We start from the raw sequence: 18,076 nt of genomic DNA, 5'->3' as shown, positions 1-18,076 counted from the left end.
CTTGCAAACGCCAAACAAAGGGAAACACCAAGTCAAAACTTCCTCCAAGGCCTTACAACGCATCTACCTTACTTCTTGAAAGTAAGTTTCTTACTCCTTTTTTTTCATGTAATGCAATGAATTTACTGCCATATTATGTAAGTAATTTCACTTTAGATTTGGGATTTGTACTGGGTTGTCTGGGTAGAAAGTCCAACGTCTGGTATTTCTTCTTTTTCATCTTTTCATTTTATGTCTGGATGGGCTTAAAGAGGATATGTGGAGATGTTTCTGGGTTTCAACGTGCTTCGGAATATTCAAGCCTCGGAACATTCTTCGGGAACCATCCCTCAAGACTCTTTTTCAGATTCCCAGGAACTTATCGGTATTTAAAGATGGCATGCAGGTGTGTTATGGGTCTTGAACATCCTTCGAATTTTCCAAGCCCTGGAACACACTTCGGGAGCCGATCCCTTAAGTCCTCGTAAGTTGAACTCATCTCTTCTCTTTTTTGGACCGATCCGACATGTTGTACTCGGCCTTTCACCTTTTGTCTTCTTTTCCTTACTTTTCTATTAGTTCAATCCTAGTACACGGCTAACCCTTCCTCATTTTCGGATGCAGGAGTATGGATCAGTCCAACGCGGATGTCGATCCTTCAAATAGGGCTCAGATCCATTTCGGCCATGAGCATTTTAGCGACATAGCGGCCTTACCGGCTGCAAATAATCCTACCCAGGTGAAGTAAAAGGAGATAGAACAATTCTATTCCAAATACCAGACTTGTTGTGCAAGACATGCCTATATAATAATAAGATTAAGTCACATTGACATCCCTATGATTAAGTTGTTTGATAATCAGTATTTGTATTCTGTATTTGTATTCCTTGAGTTTGTAAAAATATTTAGTAGATTAGATTGGGGGATTTTTATGTGAATAGTTTCAAGCTAAGGAATAAAACTCTGGAAGAAGATCAAGTTTTGATCATGCCTCAGAGAAAAGATGTAGAAGTTTGGAGTTCGATAATGTTGTTCTATGAAAAATGTTCTAAGTCAATATATCGACAAGTCACAGATCAAGGTATATCGAGAAGTCCAAAATAATTTGTAGAGAAGTCCCAAGAGATATCGACAAGTCACTTATACATGTAAAGATCTCAGATATCGACAAGTCAAATGAAGATGTAGAGAACTGGAGATATCGATAATTCAATAGCTCATGTAGAGATCTCAGAGATATTGACAAGTCAAAATGTGTCTATAGAGATCTAAGAGATATCGACAAGTCAAATTTCTCATGTAGAGAACTCAAGATGTCGACAAGTCAAAAGCCTATATAAAGAACTGGAGATGTCGACAAGTCATTCTGCATGTAGAGAACTAGAGACCTCGATAAGTCCTTTACATATGTTGAGAACTCGAGACGTCGATAAGTCCTTTACATATGTTGAGAACTCAAGATATCGATAAGTCATTATACTTATCGATATATCACTCCTCTACAGAACAAAAGAAGATCTCGATATACTATCTCAAATTCAGAATACAGACAAGTTCAAGATTCAAGAGTATCAGTCAACAAATAATTCATTCACTAAATTGGAAAGTCTATAAAAGCAGCTTGAAGAATACAAGATCAAGGGCCAAGATTCACTGGACAAAGGATGGTCACAGACCTGCAAGCTTCTGCATAGATTTTCTAACACCAGAAAAGAAAATAGACGAGGTTGCTTTAGAAATTGGTTTAGTACATTTTAGTGCAAGTTTTGTAAACCCGTGTTGTTAGTCTATAAAGCATGCACGGTTCCTTAGTTTATAAGTAACAAACAGATCTAGAAAATCTTGTATTCTCTCAAGATAGAAGTCGAGTACTTATTATTCAAGAACACAGAATTGTAGAAAGATAAATTTAATTAAAAAGTTAAGTAAGTTTTTGATATTGTACGCTGTATATTTTACTGTCAAGCATTTTATCTCTACAATCTTAAACTGCTTTGTTCAAAAATAATCCAAATCAGTTTTAAAAGAAAAATATAATTCAGAAACACATTCACCCCCCTTTGTGTTATATTTCTTTGCATTCGATATCTAACAAGATCCCTAGGGGCGGCTACCATATATACACGCCGAAAGAAATAGACAAAATTTACCACACCCCTCCCGTTCCGTAAGGCTTCGAAGGCAGCGCAATGGGGATATCTGAAGCGGATTTTAAATGTGGCTTTCGTGTCCCGCTACTGAAGCTTATGAAGAGGCTTTTCCAGCAAATGAACATTGCCTTCGGCCAGATGGACCCAAACGGGTTCATCCACATCAATAATTTTAACTTTAGATGTATGGAAGCGAAAGTACCCTACACATCTACCCGACTCTTCTGGTTTCATTATAATTTTCAAAGAAACGGAAAGAGTCATGGTTTCTACACAATCATCCAAAGAGTGGGTAGGGGGATTGGTGTGCGATGAACTCTAGTAACAAGAAGAGACATACACATTGGTGCTACATATCCAGCATTTATCTGGCCAAATTTGGGATGTGGCATGATATCGATCCCACCCTTTTGCTAATGCCGACGCTCAATACCGACGAGGCTGAGAACTACCACAAATTGGTGGCTTTGAAGCTTTCTAAGTTACCCTTGTCGGATAGACGAGATTGGTTATTTGCCTAATGGGGTAGTGCTAACATTTTCTTACTTGCTTGTTTTCCTTGTGCATTATGGCTTATAGATAGTATTTATAAGATATCCCCGTTGCTTCAATTTACTGATATTTGCCTTATGTTTTGTTGATGCAGTATCTACACGCCAGGAGTTTGTAGAGAGGAAGAGGAGAAAGTCCGAAGAAAAGCTGGCAGAACAAAGAGCCACCGAAGGAACTACCAAGACGGAGGGCACTGATGTTCGGACCCCAGTGATTTCTCCTCCTCCTTTGCCTCCTCTATTCTTGGAGTTTACAAGTAAAACTAGGCGGTTTCAGACTCTCTAGCTGATCCCTGTAAAAGGACGCGGGCTCTTGATGGAAACGTCATAGAGACCAATGTTCCGAAATGGTGGGTACTTTCTTCGGACTCTATTGTCGCCAGAGCTCCTGCGGTCGCCAGTGAAGTTGGGCCAGATCTCTGCAGGGGCCTCATGATGCCGAAGGACCAAGCAGTTTATGCTACTGTGGACCTTCCAGATGTCTGTATCGAGCTTATTGCTTGGATGTTGCTGGTATATTTTTTCCTATAGTTTTCCATTATTGTCCTCTTTGATCTCTTCTGTTAACTTTAGGTTATTTCTCCTTTTAGGTTGTTCCTTGGGCGGCTGCGATAGCTTACAAGGTCCAGGATGCTCATGTCAGGTTGAAGGCCGTGAGCTAGATTGAAGCTAGGGTAACCAAGGTTGAGGAGGAGCTAGGGTGAGAGCAAATGGCTAGAGAGATTTCCAAGGGTCAAGCTTCAGTTTTGGCCACTGATAAAAAAATATGGAGTAGGAGCTATCCCGGCTGAAGAAGAAGGTAAAGTGGAGTAATGCTCAACTGAAGACCTCTAAAAAAATGCTCTGCAAGGAGAAAAAGAAGTTGGAGCTTACGAAGGAGCGATGCTTTCAGATAGGCTTTGACGAAGCGGCCATTCGGGCACACGACATGGGATGGGACTATAAACTTTTGTTTGATCTCGGTATAGAAGACCATGTTGGTAAGTTTGCCGATGATGAGCATCTGATCGTCTCCTCTGGCCCCGAAGAAGACATTTTCGATTAGTTTAAATTATTAAAACTTGTAAACTTATTGCCTTCTGTCTTGAATTTTGTCGCCTTCGGGCTTGCTATTTTGCTGCCTTTGGGCTTTGGTTGGTTTTATTATGCTATTTCTTTCCTCATCTTTGGTTGGTTTTTCCTCAGCGTAATTTTATGTCTTAATTTATTTCTTTGGCCTCATTCTAAGCCTTAGCAATTTTTTGAAAATTAATTTAATTCTTCAGCCTCACTCTGGGCCTTGGTAGATTTTTGAAAATTAATTTACTTCTTCAGCCTCATTGTGGGTAGTAGTAAATTTTTTGAAAATTTATTTGCTTCTTTGGCCTCATTCCGGGACTTAGTAAATTTTTGAAAATTTATTTACTTCTTCGGCCTTATTCTGGGCCTTAGTATATTTTTGAAAATTAATTTATTTCTTTGGCCTCATTCTGGGCCTTAGCAAAATTTTTGAAATTAATTTACTTATTCGGCCTCATTCTAGGCTTTAGTAAATTTTTAAAAATTTATTTATTTTTTCGGCCACATTCTAGGCCTTAGTAAATTTTTGAAAATTAATTTACTTTTTCGACCTCATTTTGGGCCTTCGCAATTTTTTAAAAATTAATTTATATTTTCAGCCTCATTTTGGGCCTTAGTGTCCCCAGTTTTAACGGAAGGAGTGTGGTATCTTCGAAGATCTGATTTGTAGGCTGATTCGTTGCCCCAATCCGAAGGTCACGCAGTCATGCCTTTAAAACTTATCAGTTGGACTAATCTACTTGTGAAATTGTAAGGCATGTTATATGTTTGATATTTTGCCTAACTAGACATTTATGATGCAATGCTAATTGAAAATAAAATAGGAAAAACATGTTCATGAAAAATATGAATTCGTACAATGTTATACATGCTTCGCCTTTAGGAAATTCAAATTTCATGTTGAAGTAAATGACGGAATTAAATAGTCTGAAATAAACAACTAGTAGGGCTTCAGACAAGCTTAATGGAAAATTTTCCGGAGTCTGGAAGTATGCCAAGTATTTTTCCTAGGTTCGCCTGCCAAGGTCTTCAGCTTCAGAACGTTACTAATGTGCATATGCTCTCAACGTCGGCCGATAAAACCCTTGTCGAAGGATCTTGAATGCAAGCGCTCGCCCAACAAGGAGGGTTGATGAAGGTGACCTTCCTATAGTTTACCATTGACGATTTTATAACTGGTCGCTCTATACCTGACCTTCTGTGCTTCTTTTTTGCTCAACGACAACGTCCCCTTCTTCTGGAAGGCTCGGATCGGTGTCATCCACGTCACAACTTGGTGGATTTCCATACATTATTTCTTATCAATTGAAGGATTCTTAACTTCGGTAAGGTAGATCGAACCAGTGAGGCTTTGCATTTCGTCCGATGCTAGGTGGGAAAGTGCATTCGTTCGGTTGTTGTCCTCCATTCCAATCTAGTTTAGCTCAAAATACTGAAAGAATAGGGACATATCCCCTACCTTGGTTGTATAGGCGTGAGTTCGAGGATCCTTTTGCTCATATTCTCCGGAAAAGTGCTTCACTACCGGGCATTGAGTCTCTGAACACTCTCAGGTGTTTCGCCTCCAGACTCCTTGCTAAATCCATTCATGCTAGTAAGGTTTCATACTCTGCTTTGTTGTTGGTGAGAGGGAAGGTGAACCTAATAGCTTGGCATATTCAAAACCCTCATGGGAGGATAGGATGAGTCCATCCCCGCACTTTGAACCTGCTACTGACCCATCAATAAAAAATTTCCATTTCCCTGGCCGAATAAGTTGCTCTTAGGGCGTTAAATCCTTTATCTCGGAAAAAGTGCATTCTACCATGAAGTCGGCCAGGGCTTGTGCGTTAGGTAATGAATACAACACATGGGGGTGAATGTGTTTTTGGATATTTTTAAACTTTTTAAACTATTTTGGATATGATGAACAAAGCAGTGTAACTTGTAAAGATATAGTGTTTAAACAGAATTAATAAACATGCACGTAAACACAGTATCTTCAAAACTCACTTAGTTTTAAATTAAAATCAATTATGTCTTGCTACAAATTTATGGGTTCGTTATTGATAAAGAACTTATCTTCTATCTTGAGAGAATTACAAGAAATTCTAGATTTATTTGTTACACCTACAAACAAAGAACCGGTGTTTACTTTATAGATCAGTAAACACAAGTTTTACACAACATGCAATAGCATGTACTAAACCCTACTTTAAGTTATCTAAAGCTTTCCATTTTAAGCTTATTATATCTTTGCAAATCGTGTATGTCTGTGACTTTCCTTTGTCAGTTAATCTTGGCCTTTGATCTTGTACTCTTCAAGTTGCTTTTTGTAGACTTTTCAAATCAGTGATTGATTTTTTGTTGATTGATAATCTTGGATCTTTAACTGGTCTGCATTCTGTACTTGAGGTTTATATCAAGATCTCTAGTTTGTTATATAGAGTACTCGACATCTCGATAAGTATAATGACTTATCTAGATCTCTTGTTTCTCTATAATTATTTTGACTTATCGAAGTCTTTGAGTTCTCTATAGGAAAACTTGGCTTGTCGAGATCTCTGAATTTCTGCATGTAGAAAAGAATTGTCGATATCTCTGAAATCTCTATAGGCATATTAACGTATCGATATCTCTGAAATCTTTAATGAGAGTTTTGACTTGTCGATATCTCCAATCTTTACATCTTCAATTTGACTTGTCGATATCTCTGAATTCTCTATTGCAGAAATGGCTTGTCGATATCTTCGATCTTCATATCCTCATTTGGCTTGTCGATATCTCTGAGACTTCTCTATAAGCTATTTTTGACTTGTCGATAAGTCATTCTGGAGTTCTCGAATGACTTCTCTATATGACTTGATCTGTGACTTGTAGATTTCTTGACTTAGAATGTTTTTCTCAAAACAAATTTATTCAACTCCAAGCTTCTTCACACTTTCTTCCAAAGTTATTCTTAGGTTTGAGACTATTTACAGAAAAATACTCTAATCTAATCTATTGACACTTTTACAGACTCAAGTAATACAATACAAAATGCAAATTTAGATTATCATACAACTTACTTAGGGCTGTCAATTTGACTTAGTCTTGTTATATTACAGGCATGTCTTGCACAACAATCTCTCCCAATTTGTGAGAAGATTGCTTATCACAAATTCATGCCCCGTAACAAGACTAACCCCAAGCTACAATGAACAATAGAATATTATATAAAAATTGACAGAAATACAATATTTATACATTAAGTGATTTCTTGAGTTTGAAAGATATATTCATCAGAAAAATGTCTCATCTCCTATTTCCTTTCTAATGAGGTCCTTTAGCTCTACAAGTACTTCCAGTTACTCTATAATTGGTTTCCCTCTTAGAGTTTTACCAGTTTGAGCTTATCATCTAATGGGTAACTGCACAAGAAACCAACCCTAATTCTTGAGAATCTGCCAACCCTGATGTTTAGAAATTGTCCATTCTTGGTAATTTTGCTCATCCCCTTTGCCTTGAGTTCTTCAGATCTTTGTATGTACAATTCTATCTCCTCAATATACTTTCTTTTCCTCTCCTCTCTTTCAGCCTTATCTCTTCCTCTTCTTTCCTCCCTTTCTACCAACCATTCAGCCAAAACAGATCTCCATGCCTTAGTTGCAGTATCCTTGTCCTTCAATAAGCTTATCACCCTTTTTATCTCTGTGGGTGAAAATGTGTCCATTAAGTTTCTGCCAAAAAATGTGAAGGTTCCATCCTGATAGTAGATTCTTACTTCCCTTAATGTTACAACCCAAACTTTGACCATTTCTTCAGCTAATTGTTGAAAGTAGTCTTCATCTGAGGTGCACTAGTTTAGAGGTAGAAAATCACTTTGATTGAAACATTTCTAGATGACCCTCTCAGTAACTTGCATTTTCTTTGGTTTTCTCCCAACAGATTTGTAATGAATTTTGTTTGGTGGCTTAAAAGAATGTAGGTTTGAGATTTTCTTTAGAGATGTTTGGCTTGAGGTGATTGGTATTTTCAGTAAGGTGTTAGCAGTTTGTTTGTACATAAATTTGGGCTTAGAGGTTTGAGGTGGTAAAGTGTTTGAGTTTGTTGGCTTAGAGGATTGAACTTTATTAATTTGGATTTGTAGGGTTTGTTTTTATGGTTCTGATATGTCTTCCTTCTTCTTCCTTCTCTTCTCTTCACTCTTCTTCTTATCATCCCCCTTCTTCTCATCATTTTTCTTTTCTTTGCTGCCAGTTGCTCTAGAAGTTTGACTTGGATTTGATCCAGAAGGTTTTTGCTCATCATGTTTCTACTCATCATCATCTTTGTCATCTTTTAGATTGAACTGTAGGTATGGCAACATGGTATCAGCATTTAGAAGGTATCTATCAAGAATTCTGATCATCTCTTCATCTTCAGTTTTCTTGTTATTTTTGCATTTCAGATCAGATTGAAGAGTCATTATTAGCCTCATGTTTCCTCTTACACAATTCTTAGGAATAGTGAAGAGTTTACATCTTTTAGACTGAGGACAGGTGTAGGCCACCCCCTTGCTTGGAGAAAGATATGCTTCGGGAAAAGCATTTATCTGAACCTTCTTGAGTTCATTTAGCAATTGGGTGTCCTATGGAATTACTGTATGTACTTTATTAATCATTACATCCATCTCAGATGCTCTCAATTTTTGAAGATTGGGAAGAGACACCTGTAGACATATGTCCAGTCCACAGTCACTCACATTTGCAACAATCCTCTTCTCCAGAAAATTATCAACTTTGACAATCACCACTATGACAAAATTGATGTTTTTGGTCAATGCTCTTTTGTAGGTGATGTAGTTGTTGTGGAGATACACCCTTAAGACTGTTAGAAGTTCATTGAATTCTTGATCTTGACAGGGTCCTTCTATAGCTTTTAGAAGTCTGTCTTTCCCAACATCTTTAGATAATTGAGCTTTTGAAGAGCTTTGACCAGTGGGAGTTGATGTCAATTTTCTAGGCTCCCTTGATTTATCAGCATCTATGGATTGTTGAATCCTAGCTTCTATATAACCCTTAGGCTTGTTGACAGGCATGAGTAGGGAAGTTGGTATTTTCGGCTTCACAACCTTAGGAAGTGCAGGCAGTGGAATGTTGAGTTTTCCCATGATGGCTCCCAAAGCTAGAGAATTTTGCATTTATAAATGCTTGTGGGGGTCCACCAAGGTCTGTATATCTGCATGTTGACTCTACACCAGAGTAGCGAGGTCTTGCACTTGAGCTGTGAGTGAATCATTCAAAGATTGCAGAGTTAAAACTTGTTGTTGGAGAGCTTGCAGTTGGAGATTTGATGAAGTGGCAGATTGTGGTTGAGAATTTGAAGGTATTGAGGTGCCAAAGGTTGCTTGCATAGCTTCCTTTATTCCTTCCATGAGCAGTGCAGAAGGCTCATACTTACTTTGATGAAGTTGGTTCAATTTGAGCTTTGTATAATTGGAATTGACAATATGCCGCTGAACCACCTCATGCAAAGCTATAAAAGATTGCCTGAGATTTTTGACATCTTTTTCCACATAATTCAGATCAAATCTTTTGGTCATCAAAATGTTGAAATTTTGAAGTGATCTTGACTCGAGAAGGGGTAATCTCATCCATCTTGTCTCTCACCAGCTTCCTGATTTTGTCTTCATGACCAGTCAATTTTAATTCTAGAGCGTTACCAAATAGGTGAAAATTTTTGAGTTGAGTTTTGTAAAATTCATTGAAAGCATCATAAACATCTTGTGGAGTCAGGACCTTGGCATTACTCCCCAGTATGGTCACATATTCATCTCTGAACCTAGCCAAGACATGATCCATCTCCAAATTGAAGTCCTTAGACAACCAAGCATTTACATTCCCATCTTGCTCAGCTTCATTAACTATCTTCTGTTTCTATTTCTCAACATCTTCCATGTAGGTTAGAAGAATAGTTTGATAATCTTGATTGCTCATGTCTGAGGTAAGAAGGTGCTGTGAGATGTTAGCTAGACTAGAAATTTGATAAACAAGGAGATCATCCACAGTGCTTGATTGAGCTTGAGCATTCTGCACCCACTGTTGGATGGGGTGAGATATTTGTTGTGAAGAGGTTAAAGTTGATGGAAGAGAAGCATTAGAGCCACCTGTGATAGATGTCACAGTTTGACTCACAGCCTGAGCTGTGGTTATGACAGTTTTTTATTCCACACTTGTAGTGGGAACCTCTATTTGAATTGGAGGGAAGTTAACTAGGTTACTGTCATGTACTCTAGCCTCAAACCCTTGTGTTTCTTTCAAGACACTGTCACTTGAAAGTGCCGTACTTTCCTCCCCCATAGCAGGATCATTGGAAATTGAACTCCTAGTTTCAATTGTGAGAGCAATCTTAGCTAGGGTTGTGAGGGGAGTTGTTCCCACGAGAGGAACCTCCAATTGAATTGTAGAGGATTTAGATAGCTCCCCCTCAAGAGTACTACCCTCAAACCTAAAAACCTGTGAAGATTGATTTGCACATGAAGGTGCATTTGTATCTATCACAGGGTCTTCAGTGAAAACTGATGAAACCCCTGTGTTTGTGTTGGTGTCATCAAGGTCTACCTCAGCATGTAGCCTTTCACCAACTAAATGAGGTTTCTGGGTGGTGAGCACAGTTTCTAGAACCATGTCACTTGAGGTTGTCAACACTTGAGAATTAGATTCAAGTGTTTGAGTATAGGATGAAGAAATTTTAGAAACTAGACTTTGAATCTCAGATTGGAGTGTTGGCAGCTCCCCCTGAATAGAAGAGGGGGCTTCAAATGATGTGCTCTCCTTGTGTGTGCCATCCTTATGTCTCCTTTCATACACTTGAATTTGTTCAAGTATTTGTGCAGACTCTGTATAGGGTGCACTAGGGAGAGTGCTCTTTTCGGTAGAGACACCCTGTTGAGAGGATGCCCCTAGAGTCTGTTTTTGTCCCTGTTTTACAACTATATCCTTTTGGGAGGATGCAGAGGTGGCTTGAGTGGTCAACTCAGTTTGTTTTACCTTCTTTGGTTTTCTGACCAAGGGTGACTCTTTTTATGTTGTATCCTCTCCACTCTCAGTATCTACATCTAATGGTACCTGTTTTCTCTTCTTTTTACTCACTTCACCCTTTTGAGAGGATAAAGTGGTTGGTTTCCTAGCTTCTGAAGGTAAAGAAGAAGAGGTCTCAGTATTTTAAGGTCCCTGTTGGTGTTCCTGTGTTTGTACTTCCACATGTGCAGGAACCATTATTGTACTAGATTCAACATTTGACCTCATATCAGGCATGGGGTAAGGGTAAGTCTTAAATCTCTCCACCATAAATGGAGTGAGTTTGAGACTTAAAAATACCTTGTTCTTTGTAGTTAATGAGCCAAATATAATTTTGGACACTTGATTATAATTGCCTATTTTGTCCTATCTATACCATTAAGCTTGCTTTGCTCAATGGATGCCATGGTGTAAAAGTAACATATTCCATCCTTGTTTGCTGAATTTAGGTCTGCAACAAAGAGGATTACTTTTCTTGCTCCTTTCAGAGCAACTTCACAAGTTTTCTTGCTAGTGATTGGGCAGTCTTCTTTGTCAAATATCACTTTAAAACCTTTATTTATAAATGAGATGGCACTTACAAGATTTACTTCAAGACCAACAATTAGTTCTACATCTTCAATGATAACATTTCCATAAATTAACTTATCATATCCCATTGTGAATCCTTTGCTGTTGTCTCCAAAAGTCACCATTGGGCCAACCATCTCCTCAAATTGTGATAACAGGGCTTTATCACATGTCATATGCCTAGAACATCCACTGTCAATGATCCATATGACCTTATTCTTCTTGCCATGCACACAATGAGAATTAAGTGTGTTTAGCTACCCAAGCAGTGTTGGGTACGTTCTTCTTTTTCACAGAAGTGCAGAAGTAGAGTTTGAGCTTTCAAAGAAAAACATCATTCATTGTTTGATTAGCATTATCCTTTTAAACTGTAGATCCAAGATTTACTTTCTTGAGATCTTTTCTCAGTTTATGGCAGTTTTTTATAACCTTCATATTGCAAGGAATGTAATCAAACTTGTCACAAAGTGAATAGGGATTTTCAGCCAATGGCATATTGTATTTGCATGCTCCCACTTTTGGCTCATTAACAGCCTTTCTATAAAGGCGAGTTAGGTGATTTGTTGAGCCACATTTTGACATTACTTCCTTGAAGCATTTGTAACATAGTCATAGTTATTGCTCTTGTTTACACCTATTTTTCCATTTCTATTCTTTTTCTTTTTCCCAGCATTCTCAGTTTTGATTTCCTTGGTTGGTGTCTTTGTAGTTTGGTTTACTATAGGCTTCTTTTCATTTTCAACAGTAGGAGCGTTTTTTGCATTGTTCTTCTTATCATCTTTATTTGTAATTTATTGCTTAATGACCAACTCAACTTCACTGAAATCAACCTTATAAGCTTTGAATAGAGGTACTTTAACTTTCTTTAGCATCACAATAACATCATGGTTCACTGCTTCTTTTTCGTTATCAGCTTCACCTTTCTTGTGAGAATTCAATGCCTAATAGTCCAAACCAATAGCTATATTAGCACATGGTTTGTTTTTCTCATGATATTGTCCAACCAACCGAGATGCATTTTTATATGATTTGAGCTTCAAATCATTCTTCTCTCAACACTGCCTCCACTTCACTAGAACATTAAACATGTTCTTAAGATATTCATTTTCTTGCTTGATTGTCTCAAGACTAACAAGCTAGCTCCAATTCTTGTTTTCTATCTCAAGCTTCTCATTAATCTTTGACAGCCTACTCACTTCCTCGATAGATGTTATCATGCTTGTGTGGATATGAAACATCTCTACGCTCATCTTTTCAATAGTTTTTTATATTGACTTGCATATAAATCAATTATGGTTAGAGTTGGTACCTCTGATTTAGATACAGATGATTCTCCTTTCTCTAAGCCAAGATAGCATAACTCCTAAATTCTTCATTGTCATCATCTTCATCAGTATCATCCCAACTCTTGCCTTTTGTAATATAAGCCTTTCCCTGTTGCTTTCTCAAGAGAGCTTCATACTTTGCTTCCGATTCCAAATAAGCTTTATCTTTCTTCACCTTCTTTGGCTTTCTACTCTCAGTAGAAAAGTGACCTAACTCATCAGAGTTGTAATGACTTATTTTTGATCTGTCAACAGATCCTGTGCTGTAGCCACTTTTGCCACCTAAGTTGAACTGTATTTATTCTTTCCAATTATTGTTGTTGTTGGATGCCTTTTCTTTGTTTTTGAAAAACTTTGGCTTCTTAACCCTTATGTTAGAGATTTTTTTTGCAAGGTAAGCCATTGACTGGTCCATCTCATCCAGTTCATAAAGGGTGTAGAATTAATCATCTTCTATTTCTAGTATGACTTGCTTCTATGGCTCCTTATATTTCTACTCAACAGTTTGAACAAGTGGAGTTTGAGCTTCTAGTTCATCATCGGATGACTTAAAGTTATTGGAAACTAGGGCACTAGTTCCATCAACAACATGTCCTTGACTAGCTCTCAATGTCTTTCTTGTAACATTTCCAGCTCATAAGTCTTCAAGATTCCATACAAGACTTCCAATGTCATTCTACTTAAATCTCTTACTTCTCTAATAACAGAAATTTTTTGTTCCAAATAGCCAGGAAGAGTTAGCAAGAATTTCAGGTTGACCTCTTCAGCTTCATAGTATTTGTCATAAAGCTACGAGTCATTTATCAGCTTATTGAAATTTTCAAAAACATCGGTATCTCAATTTTCTCCCAGATCTGTTTAGCAGAATAACAGATGATAATGTTAATATACAATACATTATCAAGAGACTCACTTAATATGAGTTGTAAACTTCTATCCAGTGTAACCATTTTTTTCAGGCTCTGTGTAGGGTGCAAGATCTTTGGGTGCATAATGTGTTGGTATGACCATGTCTCCATATGTAGCTTCGGGAACCCTTTCCATAGGGATGAAAGGTCCATTTTTGTGAATCTGAATGTAGATGGGGTTGACCATCTGTATGAACAGCATCATTTTCTTTTTCCAAAGTGTGTAGTTGATCTTGTCAAAGACAGGTAACTTGATACCGCTTAATTTCTGAGCACTCATTCTTCCAAGATCTTTATCTGTTTTCTTTTAGATTTTGCTCTGATACCACTTGTTAGATATTGAATGCAAAGAAATATAACACAAAGGGGGGTGAATATGTTTTTTGGATTTTATTTGGCTTTTAAAACTAGTTTGGATTATTGGTAAATAAAGCAATTTATAATTGTAGAGATAAAATGCTTGACAGTAAAACACATAGGACACAATATCAAAAATTCACTTAATTATATACATTAAATATTTCTTGCTACAAATCTGTGTTCTTAAAAATAAGAACTCAAATTCTATCTTGAGAGAATACAAGGTTTTCTATATCTATTTGTTACCACTAAACTAAGGACCCGTGCATGCTTTATAGACTAGCAACATGGGTTTACAAAACTTGCACTAAAATGTACTAAACCAATTTCTAAAGCAACCTTGTCTATTTCCTTTTCTGGTGTCAGCAAATCTGTACAGAATCTTGACCCTTGATCATCCTTTGTACAGTGAATCTTGACCCTTGATCTTGTATTATTCAATCTACTTTTGTAGACTTTCCAATTTAGTGAATAAATTATTTGTTGGCTAATATTCTTGAATCTTGAACTTGTCTGTATTCTGAATTTGAGATAGTATGTCGAGATCTCACTTTGTTCTATAGAGAATTGACATATCGATAAGATAATGACTTATCGATATATAAAGTTCTCTATAGGTATATTTAACTTGTCGAGGTCTCCAGTTCTCTCTAAATGCATAAATGACTTGTCGATATCTCTTGGGACTTCTCTACAAGTCATTTTAGACTTCTCGACTGACTTCTTGATATACCTTAATCTGTGACTTGTCGATATCTTGACTTAAGATATTTTTCCTAGAACAAAATTATTCAACTCCAAGTTACTACATCTTTTCTCTGAGGCATGATCGAGACTTGATCTTCTTCAGAGTTTATTTCTTATCTTGAAACTGTTCACAGAAAAACCCCCCAGTCTAATTTACTAAACATTTTTACAGACTCAAGGATTACAATTACATAATACAAATATTGATTGTCAAACAACTTAATCTTAGGGTTGTCAATGTTACTTGGTCTTGTTATTATACAGGCATGTCTTGCACAACAATATATATATTGCATTAATGTACGTATGCATGCAGTTACTACATAATGCGTTATCGATAGTATGCTATTAATTATGCAATAATTAATATACATTAATAAATAATTGATGATGAATTAATTTATATTAATTATATAAAACTGAATGTATTAATGGTTGAAATCAATAGTTTTTGATTACTAGTTAAAGTATTTATAATTAAATTTGCTCAGTGAACCCAATTGTTTCTGTATTATATAGATAATGAATAGATAATACATTTTGGTTGCATCTTTACAGTTGCTTAAGGTTATGTTACTACTCTTCAGAGGTGAAACTACAGATCCTGATGATAAGTTGAAAATTAAAAAAAGAGCTAGAGCATATTCCTGAAATGTCATTGGCAGTATAAATATTTTGGTATCGTACATGGAATAAATTTTTTTAGACGGGTATCTCAAACCCATCACACACTATAGGTGATTTCTATTTGGATATATTCTACCTAATCCATTTTTTATAACATTGTTGATATATTATATTAATACAAAAGTACAAAAGTAAGAAAATTGGAGAAATACAAATATATTTTGACATGGGGTAAAATGTAATGTTGGAATATGCAAAAATTTTAAAATTAGTGTAACACCAATTTTGATGTAATATTTTATGTGATATGGTATAACTTTTAGAGTTGCGTAGAAGAATTATAATAATAACATTAACCTACAAGTTTAAAGTTGGGTTAAACATGTATTACTTCCATTTCATTTATTCCCTGTAAAACTCAAATTCGGGAGAAAGCAAATTTATATTTTTCCCAAAAGACTAAAAGGAGGACGTAAATTTAAATATGGGTTTTCTCTTTATAATTTAATATTTAACACCAGTACATTACCCCCCGATTTTGTTTTCTTATCAGTCTAGTTGAACAGGTTCTTACATCCGGTCAAAAATAAAGAACTTATTTCTTTAAAAACGGGGTATGGATAAATATAATGCTACATGATCTCACCCTGTCATTGTAAGGGTAACAAAATAAATTGCAACTGATTTAAGAGGGTAGAATATAAAATAATAATATCCAAATTTAATCTTAATCGCATCAACACTACAACAAGAATGAGTTATTACAACTGAGTTAATATAAGAAACCTGCCAATAATTTCTTATAATTGCAATATACACAATCTGTCAAAAATGCATATGTTAAAAGTTATTATTTAGTTATACACTCTTATTTTGTTAAAACTTTCAAGTGGTTCCTTATTTTGAACAAAATAATTAAAAAGGGAAACTTAAGAATTTTTACGATAAACAATATTTTCGTATATATGTCAATTTTGTGACAAATACTATGTCACACAAATTCATACATATCACTTGGATTGGTGATATAAATTGTCGTAAAGTGGCTAAATTTACGAGAACATGTGACAAAACATGTCACAAATTATGTTATTTTTCCCAACCTCTAAGACTTTTTGAAAGACTTAATTTAAACAAACAATTCTAATCCTAAAAATTGATGAGAGCAAATTAACAATCTGCATTAAATGTAAAACCAAAGTTATATATTACACAAATCCAAATGTCACATAGTTGCTCAACCAAAAGATTAAAAAAAATAAAGTCACATAGTTACAATGAAAATCTATCACAACCATAATTTATAAAAAAAATAAATAATTGAAAAAATAATCTAGCAAGCTAGTCTAAGCCTCCGTAACATTTATACCAACATTGACGTTTGTTGTGCAAGACATGCCTTAACATAACAAGACTAAGTCATACTGACAATCCTAAGATTTAGTTGACTTGTAATCTTTATGTAGTCTGTAATGGTATTTCTTCAGTCTGTAAAAATGTTTGAATAAACTAGACTGGAGTTTTTTTTCAGTAAACAACCAACAACTAAGAATAAATCTCTGAAAAAAATCAAGTATGATCATGCCTCAGAATGAAGATAAAGAGCTTGGTGAAAAGTAACGTTATAGACTGCAAAATGTGTTTAAGTCAAATGTTAAGAAATTACAGATCAAGGAATATCAAGAAGTCAATTTGGCATGTAGAAAAATCACTCCACCTATAAAGAAGTGGAGATGTCGACAAGTCAATTTGGCTTACAGAGAAGTGGAGATGTCGACCAGTCAATTAGGCTTATAGAGAAGTGGAGATGTCGACAAGTCAATTTGGATTATAGAGAAGTGGAGATGTCGACAAGTCAAAACACATGTAGAGAAGTGGAGATATCGATAAGTCAAAACACATATGAAGAAGTAGAGATATTGACAAGTCAAAACACATATAGAGAAGTGGAGATATCGAAAAGTCAAAATACATGTAGAGATGGAGATATCGACAAGCCATTCTACATCGTGACACAGAAATCTCTATACACTTTAAAGATCTCGATAACAGCTTCAATCACAGAATGAATCTATCCTGAATATTCAAGATTATGTGTCAACAAACTATTTTATTATTAAAATGGCAAGTCTACAAATGCAGCTTGAGAAGTGCAAGATCACGGGCCAAGATGAACTGGACAAAGGAGGGTAACAGGCCTGGAAGATTGTATACGAATTTGTAGCACTCAAAATAGAAATAGACAAAAGACTATAGAAAATGTGTTAGTCTATTTTAGTGCAATTTTTATAAACTGTGCATGTTGATCTTTAAAACTCACGGATCTTTAGTTCAAGTAATAACAAAACAATCTCTAGTATTCTCTCAAGGAGCAGCTGTGTTCAAAAATATTCAAGAACACAGATTTGTAGCACAACATATTTGATTTTTAATATAAAGATCAAGTAATTTTTGATAATTATTTTCAGTGTCTTTTATAGTCAATTGATTATCACTACAAATTTCCTATAGCCTGTTGAGTTTCAAATCCTAAACACAAATTTTATTATCATGAAAGTAACTTACAAAATTTTAAAAGATAAATCAAGTAACACACATTCAACCCCCCTCTCCGTGTGCATTTCATAACTAACAAGTGGTATCTGAGCAAAATATGAAACAAACAGATTAGATCTTAGAAGTATGAGTGCATAAAAGCTTAGTAGTATCAAGATCCATGTATTTAACAAAGAAAACTACACTCTATAGAAGAATATGATGATGTTGTTCATAGGGATGGCT

Source organism: Apium graveolens, chromosome 11 (genome assembly GCF_009905375.1).
Source record: "Apium graveolens cultivar Ventura chromosome 11, ASM990537v1, whole genome shotgun sequence".
Lineage (NCBI taxonomy): Eukaryota > Viridiplantae > Streptophyta > Magnoliopsida > Apiales > Apiaceae > Apium > Apium graveolens.
Note: the sequence above shows the minus strand (reverse complement) of the source record.